General features: G+C 34.2%; 1 protein-coding gene and 1 long non-coding RNA gene across 5 annotated transcripts in view; one reads left to right on the top strand and one right to left on the bottom strand.

Annotated features, from left to right (window-relative positions):
• CDH12 (cadherin 12) overlaps positions 1 to 12,691 on the top strand; it is a 1,137,115-nt gene that overhangs the window by 623,454 nt on the left and 500,970 nt on the right.
• LOC129059351 (uncharacterized) overlaps positions 6,277 to 12,691 on the bottom strand; it is a 31,273-nt gene continuing 24,858 nt past the window's right edge. The window contains exon 3 of one of the 2 annotated variants that reach the window (XR_008525170.1): positions 6,277 to 7,153. This is a non-coding gene — a long non-coding RNA (uncharacterized LOC129059351). The remainder of the gene's footprint in view (positions 7,154 to 12,691) is intronic. The other variant, XR_010139929.1, reaches the window with a different exon arrangement.

Genomic DNA, 12,691 nt, shown 5'->3' with positions numbered 1-12,691 from the left:
GAATAATCTGTAGGTATAATCTATTGCAATTAAAATATGCAATACAACAAAAGATGATCATAAAAATGACAGAGAGAGATTTATCCATTACCTTTCCAGAAAAAGTCGACCTTAGTAACTAACAGTAATTTCCAAATTTTAAACATGAGATGATCATAACAACAGAAGCATGGTTAGCCCTGCTATGTTTGTGTTTTTTATCCTCTGGGGAAATAGAGTCGGTTGATGATTCCATTCATGAATTGTAATCATATCATGTCAGACACCTACCAAGTAGCTGCAGCACTGTGCCAGCATTTTATTGTCACTTTCAAATTGTATTAAAAGTAAACCAGCTCCTTGAGGCTCTTTGATGTGTCGAAATGTTCTTCTCACAGATTTTAGTTATGGATACAGATCTTGCTTTGTAAACCTAATCTCTACACAGCTGTCTTTTCTGTCATTGCTTTCATTATCTCTACTCCGACTCCACTTCTACTACCTTAGCGCCTCCCGCCACGCAGCTGTCTCCAATAACAGTCTTTCATGACCATTCCGCTTTCTTCTCTTTCCTATGAGTTCATACCCTCTGGGTATACCTGTAGCAAATTGTTATGCTTCCTTTAACCATGACAGATAATTCACAGGGGTCCCGGGAAGAACCCTATGGCTCTAACATTCACAGCTGTTCTATGAATTTAAAATTAATTGACAGTATGGTCCAGTGATACTTTTGTCATTTTTTTCTCATTAAAAGGGATATTGGTGTGTAATCACATTTGTATTATAGCATAGTATTTTTTGGGGTATTCACAGAAAAATTGCAAAGACCATATAGATTTATCATTACATATAAATCCCAAATTTTTATTTTATACTGTATTTACAGAATGGTAAAAGGTAGAAGAAAGAAAAAAATAAATTGTGGAGTAGAATTGTATATATTGTATAAATTGTTGAGTAGAGGTTAGATTTGTGTATAACATGACATTTTTGTTCTGAATATTTTTATATTTATTTGTAATATAAATAATTAAATAAAATATTGTATTTTAGAATATCATTTAGTTATTTATATGATAAGTGAGAGAGTACAATTCCAAATCTGGAGTCCACAGTAATTTTAAATTTGGCCACGGTTAATGTACAGCTATGAAACTTGGAGAATGTGAAAGAACCTATTGATACTATTGGATAGGTTTTATCAGCAAATACAACAAAACTGTGATTTCAAAAATAAGTATTCTGTTCCTGTATCTTACATTTCTCTTTTTATTTTCATTTTGTATTTCATTCATTGGATTAGTCCAAACTGTGGTATCCAGAGTGATCATGTCCACTCAATCAAGTAAACATAGATTTTTAGCATGTATTTATGCACAAATACCCTTTGTGTAAAACAAGAAAGGACTACCGATGTTGCAGACACATTATTTTTTCTTTGATTTGAAATATCCCCTGAAATTGTTCAAGGATTCTGAAAATACTCCTGAGAATCTGTTGATACTTATAGTGTAAAATATTAACAATTAAAAATAATCCAAAATGGGAAAATGAGATTTATTATTATTATTATTATTATTATTTTTTTTATTATCATTATTATTTCGAGATGGAGTTTAAACTCTTGTCATCCAGGCTATAGCGCAATGGTGCAATCTCAGCTCACTGCAACCTCTGCCTCCTGGGTTCAAGCAATTCTCCTGCTTCAGCCTCCCAAGTAGCTGGGATTACAGGCATGCACCACCACACGCAGCTAATTTTTGTATTATTAGTAGAGACGGGATTTCACCACCATGTCGGCCAGGCTGGTCTCGAACTCCTAACCTCAGGTGATCCACAAACCTCGGCCTCCCAAAGTGCTTGGATTACAGGCGTGAGCCACTGTGCCTGGCCGAGATATTCTTGATAATAAAACGGCCTGCCTTACAAAAGGTAGGATCCTAAGTTTAAGCTTTTGGGACTTCTTGTAAATATATTGAATTTTTTATGGACCCATGGAAGATTTTTTCGTTTAAGGTTTGAGCATATGTCTGGCCACATACCTCTGTGCATTTGTTTAGAACTGAATATGTTTACATGTGACTTTTGCTCCTTATAGCTATTCACTTTTATAATAAAATAGTGCACTAGACACTAAAAGACATATAGAATTTTTTATGTCACAGTACTTACGAATATGGAGAAAAGCTATAACTCAAAGTTACCGAACACTTTTCTTTTCTTTTTTTTTTTTTGATGGAGTCTTGCTCTGTCACCCAGTCTGGAGTGCAGTGGTGTGATCTCAGCTCACTGCAGCCTCCATCTCCCAGGTTCAAGTGATTCTCCTGCCTCAGCCTCCCCAGCAGCTGGGACTATAGGCACGCGCCATCACGCCCAGTTAATTTTTGTATTTTTAGTAGAGACGATTTTTCACCATATTGGCTAGGCTGGTCTCGAACTCCTGACCTCGTGATTCACTGGCCTCAGTTTCCCAAAGTGCTGGGATTATAGGCATGAGCCACCAGGTCCGGCTCCAGATACTTTTCTTTAATCCCACGTAAATGTGGTAGCTCAGTGTACTCTGATGTGAAGCATGATGAAGCTTTACTCAGGCTTCATTGATGTTGGAGCTATGCTGAATTAATGATAGCATGAGAAGAGAAGGGGAAGTAACTGTGTATTTACTGGATATTTGCTAACCCTAATAAGTGTATGTGATTTTTCTGATACTAGCCAGTGAATGTTTTTAAATAAGTCATATACACTTTCTGGGCCTCATTGCTTTCCTAGGCATCTTCTAAACTGATATCAAAGGTCCGTTTAGGATTAAAATGTTTAAGTTTTAGGTACCTAAGTGTGAATAATCCAAAAAATATGTTAAAACACAATTTTAGTCCAGAATTTTTATTTACATAAGTGAGGTGATTGATATTATTAAGTTATGGAACTTAATAACTTTATTAAATGCTTTAGAATATGAAACGTTATCCTTTTATTTCTTCACAACAATGCCAACTTTGTTAATTGAAAATTTGACTCATTCATGAGTATCTAAAGACTTAAGAATAGATAAGTTGACCAAAATACAGTCTTATATATTAAAAAAAAATCTAACAACTAGATAAAAGTAACTACATCTTGAAATACTTTCATTTGAAAACCTGCCATCATAGGTCCTTATTGAGAGAATGTATTGTAAAAGTTTTACATTTTGTGAAAAGTCTTACATTTCGTGAAGCCCAGTTGAGAATCACTTGCTAAGGAATTATGTAATTAGCCAAAATGTAGAACTTGATTTGAATAAGAACTAAATGTTGAATCTTTAGAATTTCTTTGTTTTCTTTTTCAAGATTGAGCCAAAATGATTTAAGCATTTTGTTTGTGTAATAATGCCTGGGGACTAAAATTATACTGCATTTTAAATGTATTATCATTTTCTTCAGAAATGTGAAACTTAAGTCAGTAGAATAAAGCTGAAATTTCAAAGCCTACATGTTAGAAATAATTAGTTTCTAAGAAATTTTTGGTTCTAAGATACTTGAAATTAGTGTGACTTATATTTATCCAGATGACCTAATATTAGAGCTTTATATTATCTTTACATGAAACATTGAATAAATTACTTTAGACTATAAAATTACTAAGACTTGTACTATGTCTTCCTGATAAATGTGTTTTCTCCAGTGCCTTACACAGAATGTCATTAACAGCCATTTTTACTTAAATTAATTAACACTGAATTAAAATGACAGACTTAGTCAATTGGATTTCAAAACTGTAATGCTTATTCAAAATATAAAATATCCACTGTATGATTTTGTTGTAAGTTAGTTAGTAATCTAAATGGCTAATGTAAAATTTGTATGTGAAAAGAAACATCAGGATAAACCTTCTAGTTCAGCCAGTATCACTATTATAATGCCACCACTTGTTACATAGTTATTCCATTGATCTTCCTCTCTGGCACCAGAGTGAAGTTGCATATTCATCATGAGTGTTCTAGGTCATAAATCTTTCTACCATTCTTATTTAAAAACAATGAATTTAGATTATATGAATAAGAGGGCAATAAAACTGGGCAATTTCTCTGGTGTGGAGCTACTAGTTATCTAAAGTCCACATACATATGCACTTGCACTTGTTAATGCATATGTGTAACTGAGGCTTGGAATAGATCCCACTGGATTTTCCCCAAAATGAAAGACTTCCTCCAACATCAGATTATATATATATATGTATGAACTACAGAGTTAAATATATATGATATATGTATATCATATATATATATGAACTACAGATTTATGTATATCACATATATATTTAAGTCTGTAGTTCTTACATTCAAGGTATTAATATTTTTTAACTCTCGTCCTTGTATAAACTGTGCCTTACCATTTGTATCTTTGATTCCACCCTATCTCTGCTATATTTAGCATCTATTGCTTACTATCAAATCAATACCAAGATTATATTTTTAAATGTTATAATTTTGCAAATTTCATTTCATAGTGTTGAAGTTCCTATTGTTCCTCCTCCTGTTGTTCCATCCTGAGGTTCTATAGACTTCCTCAAAAATAGACCTGGAATCCAAATTTTATAACACCTGCAGGTTGATGCTGCTCAAAGCCATCTTCATCTTTTACTTGAAAAATATTCTCCCAAAGCCATCCAGCTTTTATTCTAGATCCTAAATGTTCATAATTTTTCAGTAGTCCAATTTTAAACCACAGCACATCCCCCTTCCTCTTTTCAAACACTCGAATGGTTTTTTATCTCTCCAAAAATAAAATTTCAAATCCAAACTATAATCAATAAGGCCCAACATAGAAATTGCTCCTGCTGGCTTTCAGGCATCTTTTCCTAGCACCTCCCCTCATGCGTGCTCTGCCGCAGTGCCCTGGCTGCTGCGCCTCCACTGTATCAGCGGGCCCTGCTTCAAGGTCCCTTCACTGACTCTTCCCTCCTCCAGGAATGCTCTTTTCTAGATACCTGCGTAGTTTGTCCCTCACTTCTGCTGGGTCTATACTCAAATATTACCTATAGAGGGAGTTTCCTGAGCACCCTAAATAAATTAGCACACAACCTCTCTCTTCTTCCCTCTCTAGCTCCCCACTCCTACTTTAAATTTTCCTTTCCTTCTTTCTTTCTTTTTCTTTCTCTCTCTTTCTCTTTCTTTTTCTTTTCTTTCCTTCTCTTTCTTTCTCTCTCTTTTTCTTTTCTTTCCTTCTCTTTCTTTCTTTCTTTCCTCTCTCTCTCCCCTCCCTCCCTCCCTTCCTTCCTTCCCTCCCTCTTTCCTTTCTCTCTCTGTCTTTCCTTTCTTTCTTTTACTCCCTCTCTCTCTCTCTTTCTCTTTCTTCTTCTTCTTCTTTTTTTTTTTTTTTTTTTTGAGGCAGAGTCTTGTTCTGTCATCCACCCTGGAGTGAAGTGGTGCGATCCTGGCTCACTGCAACCTCCACCTCCTGGGTTCAAGCGATTATTGTGCCTCAGCCTCCCTAGTAGCTGGGACTACAGGCACACGCCACCACACCCAGCTAGGCTAATTTTTGTATTTTTATGAGAGAAGGGGTTTCACCATGTTGGCCAGGCTGGGCTCGAACTCCTGAACTCAGGTGATCCACCCACCTCGGCCTCCCAAAGTGCTGGGATTACAGGCATGAGCCACTGCACCTAGCCTGCTATAGATTATTTTCTATGGTTTGTTAGCACCATCAGATATTTTATATACGTATCAATTGTCTCTTCCCATTAAAGTATATGTTTCATGAGATTAGGGATGCATTTTTATTTTGCCTTTTTGATCTCTGCTTTATTCCTAGATCCTTCAAAAGTGAATAGTACAGAAAAGGAACTCAATTTGTTGATGTCAAAGTGACTAGCATAAGACTCTTTAAGATCCCAATTTAATTTATCCTTTTTAAAATAATTAAAACTTAGAAGTCATTTTTGAAATATAATGACAGGTTTTTCTGCTCATATGTAACTGCTTCTTGATAAATATGTGTTCGTTCTTCTTGTATGAACTTAAATATTGGAACCTGAGAATGACTATCTTCTATTGTACAGGTTAGGACACTGAGACTCTGAGGCGTTAAATAATTTTTCCAAGATTACACATTGAGAGTGTCAGGATTTGGTTCCTCAAAAAAATGTTAATCAAACTTGCATTTTATTACCGTACTATGCTTGATCCTCATGCACTTTACCATTTGCCAAAAATATCATCTGATATTAAATGTGAGATTAATAGTTTCCAAAGCATCTAAATTGCTATTTGCAGGTGATTCTATTTCCACTATGAAATTACACTGGGTTTTCTAAAATAATCTAGTCTTCAAGTTTCCGCATACCTTTTTTTTGTTTATTTCCTTTCTTCTGTGTCTTTTTTCTCTCTCTACTCTTCCCCCTTTCTTTTCTTTTTCCTATATCCCTCCTTTTCCTTAAGTTTGATTTCTCTTTCATATGCACCTAACTTATGATAAAGTAAATATCAAAAATTATATTTGCTCTTAATCTCTTCCCTTATTCTTAACATTTATTTGTTTAGTTAGGTTAGCAAATATGGGTAACGCCATTTACACAATATTCTATTACTTGTTGAGTAACTTTTCTTCAACAAACTGGATTTTTTTCCCATTGAAATATTCATTATGTAAATAGCTCTAAAAACTTTATGATAACTAAGACATTCACTAAACTCACATTTTCATTTCTTAGCTATTCATGGTTCCATATCAGTCCGCCTAATTCAAAATACTCTTGTAAGTATATTGTTTAGAAAGTTCAACAATTAATCTTTGAGAGGGGAGGATTTTGGAAAGCTTCAGTCAAGGCCCAGTCAGGAAATACAAGTTGAACAAAGAAAAGTAGATCTATCAACAGAGGTCATGTAATATAGAGGATTGTAAGTACTAAACATTAAAAAAAGGGGCCGGGGAATAAATCAGACTAATACCTGAAGCAGAAAGCATCTACAACACGAAACAAAACTGGAGAGAAAAGAAGTTGACTTTATCAAATCTAGTAGCTCAGTTGAATGGTCCTGCAGAGTTAGTGATCAGCCATCTCTGTAAGGAGTATTCTTGGATGTGGCTTGAGTCTTTGAGAGGGCACAATAGATTAAGGCTAGTTCTGATGGATCCAAGAGGAGCGGGAGGCCAGAGCCACCTATCACTTTCAAAGGGTAATGCCTCTGCTAGAAGAAAAATTAAAAAGACATTCTATTATCCTCTTTTACCACCATCCCAAGCCCCCCAGTGCTTCCAATCTTCTGCTAGAAAGCCAGCTGGCAAAGGGGTCAGAAATTGAGGTCCACCAGTGATTTCTGGTCCTATTATTCCGGTACAGACTATGGAAAAGTGGATTTAGAGATGGGAGGTTAGAATATGGACATCATTTTCTATTCTTTTGGCAAGGCTATGTTAAGTTACATGATCAGAAGGCAAGGTATCTGAAATTTATTAATCCTGCTCCTTGCTAAAATGCGGAGTTATGATTTAATAGAATGGTCTCAAATGAAAAAAATGAAAAATATAGAAGTGTCATTTTAAAATTAACAAATGCATTCATACCTGTATCTGAGAATCCAGGTAAAATTAGGCAAAATGGTTTAAACATCCAGTGGTAAATATCTTAGTAAAAGCTTGAAAAATGTTATTATTATTCATATTTGAGCACCCACTATATGCTCTTCAACTCTTTTTTCTTGATTAACTAATATTTAGTACAAATATAAGAAAATATTCACTTTCTGACTGGAAGTATGACTTGAGTTTAGTTCAAGTGAATACAAATAAAACATAGAATGAAGGTTAGTGTTGTTACTTTTATAGATTATTAACTGTTTAGAATAATTGTTTTAACAAATAGGTAAAGAAATATTGGTTGAAGACCTTATTACCATATCTGTCTCCATAAATGATAGTAGTAATTATAGTCAAACCTTTCCATATATGATTTAAATATTATGCAAATTTATAATGACCTTCAAAAAAAAATGTGGAAATTCCAGATATTACTTCAAGAAATTAATTTCACATCTTAAGCAAAAATTCTATTATTTGTTCTTATTATAATTTAAATAAAATAAATGTGGTTGGAATTAATTCAAACAATTTATAATGTATATATGTTTATATTTATCAATAATATTTTAATTAGTACTCATAGCCATCATGGTCAGGAAGCTGGAGTTATTTGTTTTGATAGAGGATCTTGTAATTGTTCTGATACAAAGGAATTTCAGGTAGGTCTTTATTCTTCCACTAAGATTTAGTTTTAGCCTAACAAACTGTATGAAATAGTATAGAAGATATAAGAATTACATAAAATACACTTCAAAAACACTATTTTTTCTTTTTAAAAATAGTAATTACAAACTATAGACTATAAAAAATCTGAGAAATATTTGTGTAATCTAATTCAAGAGTAAAAAAACAATTTAAACATGTTTGATTGACACCATATCTTCATAGAACTGTTTTGGTCACAAGTTTTAGTTTAGCTATTAATTCTGTATGTAGACAATATTGACAGAAGTTTAAAGTAGTCATATATCTGAATTTGAAGTTCTGATAAAGTATAATAAGGTTATTTTATTAAATAGTAAATTAGAGTTTGGTTTTGAAAATACGTTATGGCCTTTGTGGAAAAAAATGTATTTCTATGTCATAAATATTAAAAAATAAATAGTATTTATAATAAATACATATTATCAACCTTTTAGAACAGAAGTTTTCTAAATATTCTGATCACAGCCTATAATGAGAAATAGATTTTACTTTATGTGTGCATTTTTTAAACACTTGAAGCAATATGCACCCTTACCACATCAAAATGCTTATCTGTTCTATGTATTCTGTTGTGTTCTGTTTCCATTCTCTGGCTGTTCCTCTCCTCCATTCTTTCTCTTCTTCTCCTCCTCCTTCCTTGCCCTTCTCCTCTTCCTCTGTACTTTACTTTTCTTCTCTGTCTTCTGCTTTTTCTTCTATGTCAATTATAACTTTTCTTTGTGAAAAATAACTGCTCTCAAATTGTTAAAAACAATTGCTATCCGGCCAGGTGCGGTGGTGGCTCACGCCTGTAATCCCAGCACTTTGGGAGGCCGAGGAGGGCGGATCACCTGAGGTTAGGAGTTTGAGACCAGCCTGGTGAACATGGTGAAACCCCATCGCTACTAAAAATACAAAAATTAGCCCGGCATGGTGACAGGCGCCTGTAATCCCAGCTACTCAGGAAGCTGAGGCTGGAGAATCAGTTGAAGCCAGGAGGCAGAGGTTGCAGTTAGCCGAGATTGCACCATTGCACTCCAGCCTAGGCGAAGGAAGGAGACTCTGTCTCTAAATAAATAAATAAATAAATAAATAAATAAATAAATAAAATTACTTTCAAAGTATTCTTTTGCCCGTCTTCTTCCCAAAAATGATTCAAATTTTGCTTACATTCTTCAACAATCTTGTGGAAACTTTTTTGTGTGTTAGTTTATGGCTTTCAGGTTTAGAATTACCTCCTCCTTTCTCGCATGCCTGGTGACCTTTAGTATTTCATTTGTACTCATATTAAAACATAAGGACATGAGAGTAGTTACACTACATTAATTTTTTCATGTTCACTTTGTGATATGAAAGCAGTATTGGTCAAAACAGTCATAATTCAGTTGTCTAAACAGAAGAATGAAGATGATCAATATCTCAGCTTTACAAATAACTATATAAGTATTAGCATTTATCATTTTCATAAGCATCTAAGTGATATAAAAGAATGGATAGTGCTAACTCTGGAGCTAAGAGATTTCAAAATGATGTCTGAATTTCTATGAGAAAATGAATTATCTTGAAATGCACATATAACTATCTATAAAATGAGGGGAAGTAATTTTTAACAAATTCTTAGGCACATGCTACCATATTTTATACTAAGGAAGATAATATAGTGATTATAAGAAGAAGTACCGGGAAAGATGTTTTGATATGCTGCAGAAAATATTGTAGAGGGAGCTACTTTCATATTAACTCACATTAATCCTTAGTTTTCTGTTAAAGCAAAAAGGAAAAAAAGGGTTAATAAAAAGGAACAAAGTGTTATTCTTTTCTGTTACTCTGTTTGTCTTATCAACTAGCTCAACACCATCTAATAATAGATTAGTTCACTACTTGATATAGTAATTTGGAATTATAATCATTCTGCACTTCACTGTTGCCACCTGAAATAGTATGTTTCTTTTACGGTTTAATTTCCTCAACACCATTAAATGACAATTCCCTATAACCCTGAGAGCCATAAAATCTCTCTCTATCCATCTATCTGTCTAATCTATCCACCTATCCTCTATTTAGTGTTACATCTCACTATGTATTTTTCTCCTAAAATGCAGTGAATCTTTCAGTCATAATTTTAATTTTCATGTATTTTAACATTTAAATCTTAGTGTAGCAGACGTGTGAAGAAACTGCTTAGCATCAATTCTCCCTTTTTTTTTTAACACAATTCTGATGTTATTGAATAATCTTTGCTTCCCCACAGGGCTCCATGCCTCAGTGGATGCTTATCAATACATATCTCTCAAATTAATTTGTCTCACAGTAATTATATTTCCTGGAGAACCATTGGTTCTTGAATAGGCTTATGCTCAATTTCAGTCAATTAGAATTTCTGAGGAAATTTCCCTGGAGTTTCCAGAGGAAATCTCAATGCTTCTAAAACAGAGAGTAAGCTATAGAAGTAAGCATTCCTTTCCTTTCTAGGGATATAGATGCATTTCAGAACTATGCAGTCATCAGCCCAAGGAAGGGTCAACAGCTTTACTAATTTTCATAATTAATGTGCATCTTTCTTATAGCCAGGCTGTTTGAGATAAAACCATCATAGTTATTACTAGAAATTCTTATATGTCATTTAACATTTCACTGAATAATAGTTTCTAAATCGATTCCAGGAGAAAAATGTGTTTCTTTCCCTAACGTCTAGATTTAATATGTAGTTATATTGAGAAGAAATGTATTCAGAATCTTCTCTAATGTCTAAAAGTTTGGATGTTATTTGATACTTAAGCCTACTCATTATTTGGAGCTTTCCCTAAAGCCCTGCCACCCACCTCAAAATGGACAAGATGGCCATATACGTGTGATTAAATGAAAATGTAGGTAAGAGGGCTCTTATTATTGTACTCTATAAATTTTGATTCCATTTTAAATGCATGCATTCCTCCTGGAGAACTTGGGCTTGTTATAGCCATGTTGACTTTAACATTTGCAAAAGTATTCTCAACACCTATTAGATAAAACCGTTTTTATTACCTGCCTGACCTCAGCACTGACAAGGAAAAAATCATTCCATTGCTTTTTCTTTTCTTTCCATAATCTGCCGCATTTTTAGACTTGCTCTCATAGTAAGGTGTTCCACAACTTTACTTGCTTTAGATTACAGCCTTCCTTTCAGAGCTCAAAGGCAATCTTATAGACTTTCTTTACAGTGATAATTGTAAAAATGGTAGGTAAAACTACAAGATTGTTCATTATCCATTTGAATTCTTATTCATTTGAATTATCCATTTGAATTCTTATCAAGCACTGAAAGAAGATAGATTGTTTGACCAATACTCCAGCTGGTTCCTCCAAGAAAACTCAGTGTGTTACACAAGCCCCGCCAGGAAATGCCATAGAGGTGATAAATGGCAATGTTTGCCTACTGTTAAACACATGTAACGTCTTGGAGAAGCTCTTCCCCGTTATAGCAGGTGTATAGCTGTGCTGTGCTGCTTAGGAGCAGAATCTATTTTAAACACTGCCTGCAGAGGTTGGTCTGTTCTTAAAGCTCCTTCAGGAGTTGGCATTCAGAACAGGGTCAATCAAGAAAGATGCTGGCTCCATGCCTGAATTTTCTGTTATGTTTAGTTCAATTAGATTCAAATATACAAAACATGCCAGTGAGAAGAGAAGGTCAATCACTTAGAAATTATATTAGCCATAACTTGGAGGTAATTTTTGCTGTGTCTACACTACAAATAGAAGAATTAAGAAGAAGAATTTTATAGACTATTTGCCATCATATGGAGAAAAATACATTAGAATCCAGTAAAAAATTTATGTATATTAACAAGGCCTCATGGTGCTATAAAGTGGTATGCTCAGCATATGGCTTCCTCATCTTCTGTTCCCAAATGATTTCTGTCTAAAATTTATATGCACCTCATGGATACAATGTTTCATAAATTGTTTCTCTCTTAAATTTTCACAAGACGAACTGTTTTAGTCAGCTCAAGATGCTATAACAAAAGTACCATAAACTGGATAACTTATAAACAACAAACCTTTATTTCTCCTAGTTCTGGAGGCTGGGCACTGGCAGATTCAGTCTAATAACGGCCCATTTCTCATAGATGGCACTCTCTTTCCATGTCCTCACAAGGAGGAATGGTAAGGCAGTCCTCTGGAGCCTTTTTAATAAGGACACATCACATTTGTCTGCCCTCATGATTTAATTACCTCCCAAGGGCCCAACCTGTAAAGGCCATCACCTTGAGGATTAGGATTTTAACCTATGAATTTGAGGGATACACAAACATTCAGACCAAAATACAAACTTAAGTGAAAATGAGGAATAGTTTGGGCAGATTACTTGAAAAATCAGATCACCAGAATTTTCCTCAAAGGCAATACTGTCATGCACCACATAACAACATTTCAGTTAATGACAGACCACATAGACATCAGTGGTCCCACAAAATCATAATGGA

This window comes from Pongo abelii, chromosome 4 (genome assembly GCF_028885655.2).
Source record: "Pongo abelii isolate AG06213 chromosome 4, NHGRI_mPonAbe1-v2.0_pri, whole genome shotgun sequence".
NCBI classification, from domain to species: Eukaryota; Metazoa; Chordata; class Mammalia; order Primates; family Hominidae; genus Pongo; species Pongo abelii.
This window is presented reverse-complemented; position numbering and strand designations above follow the sequence as displayed.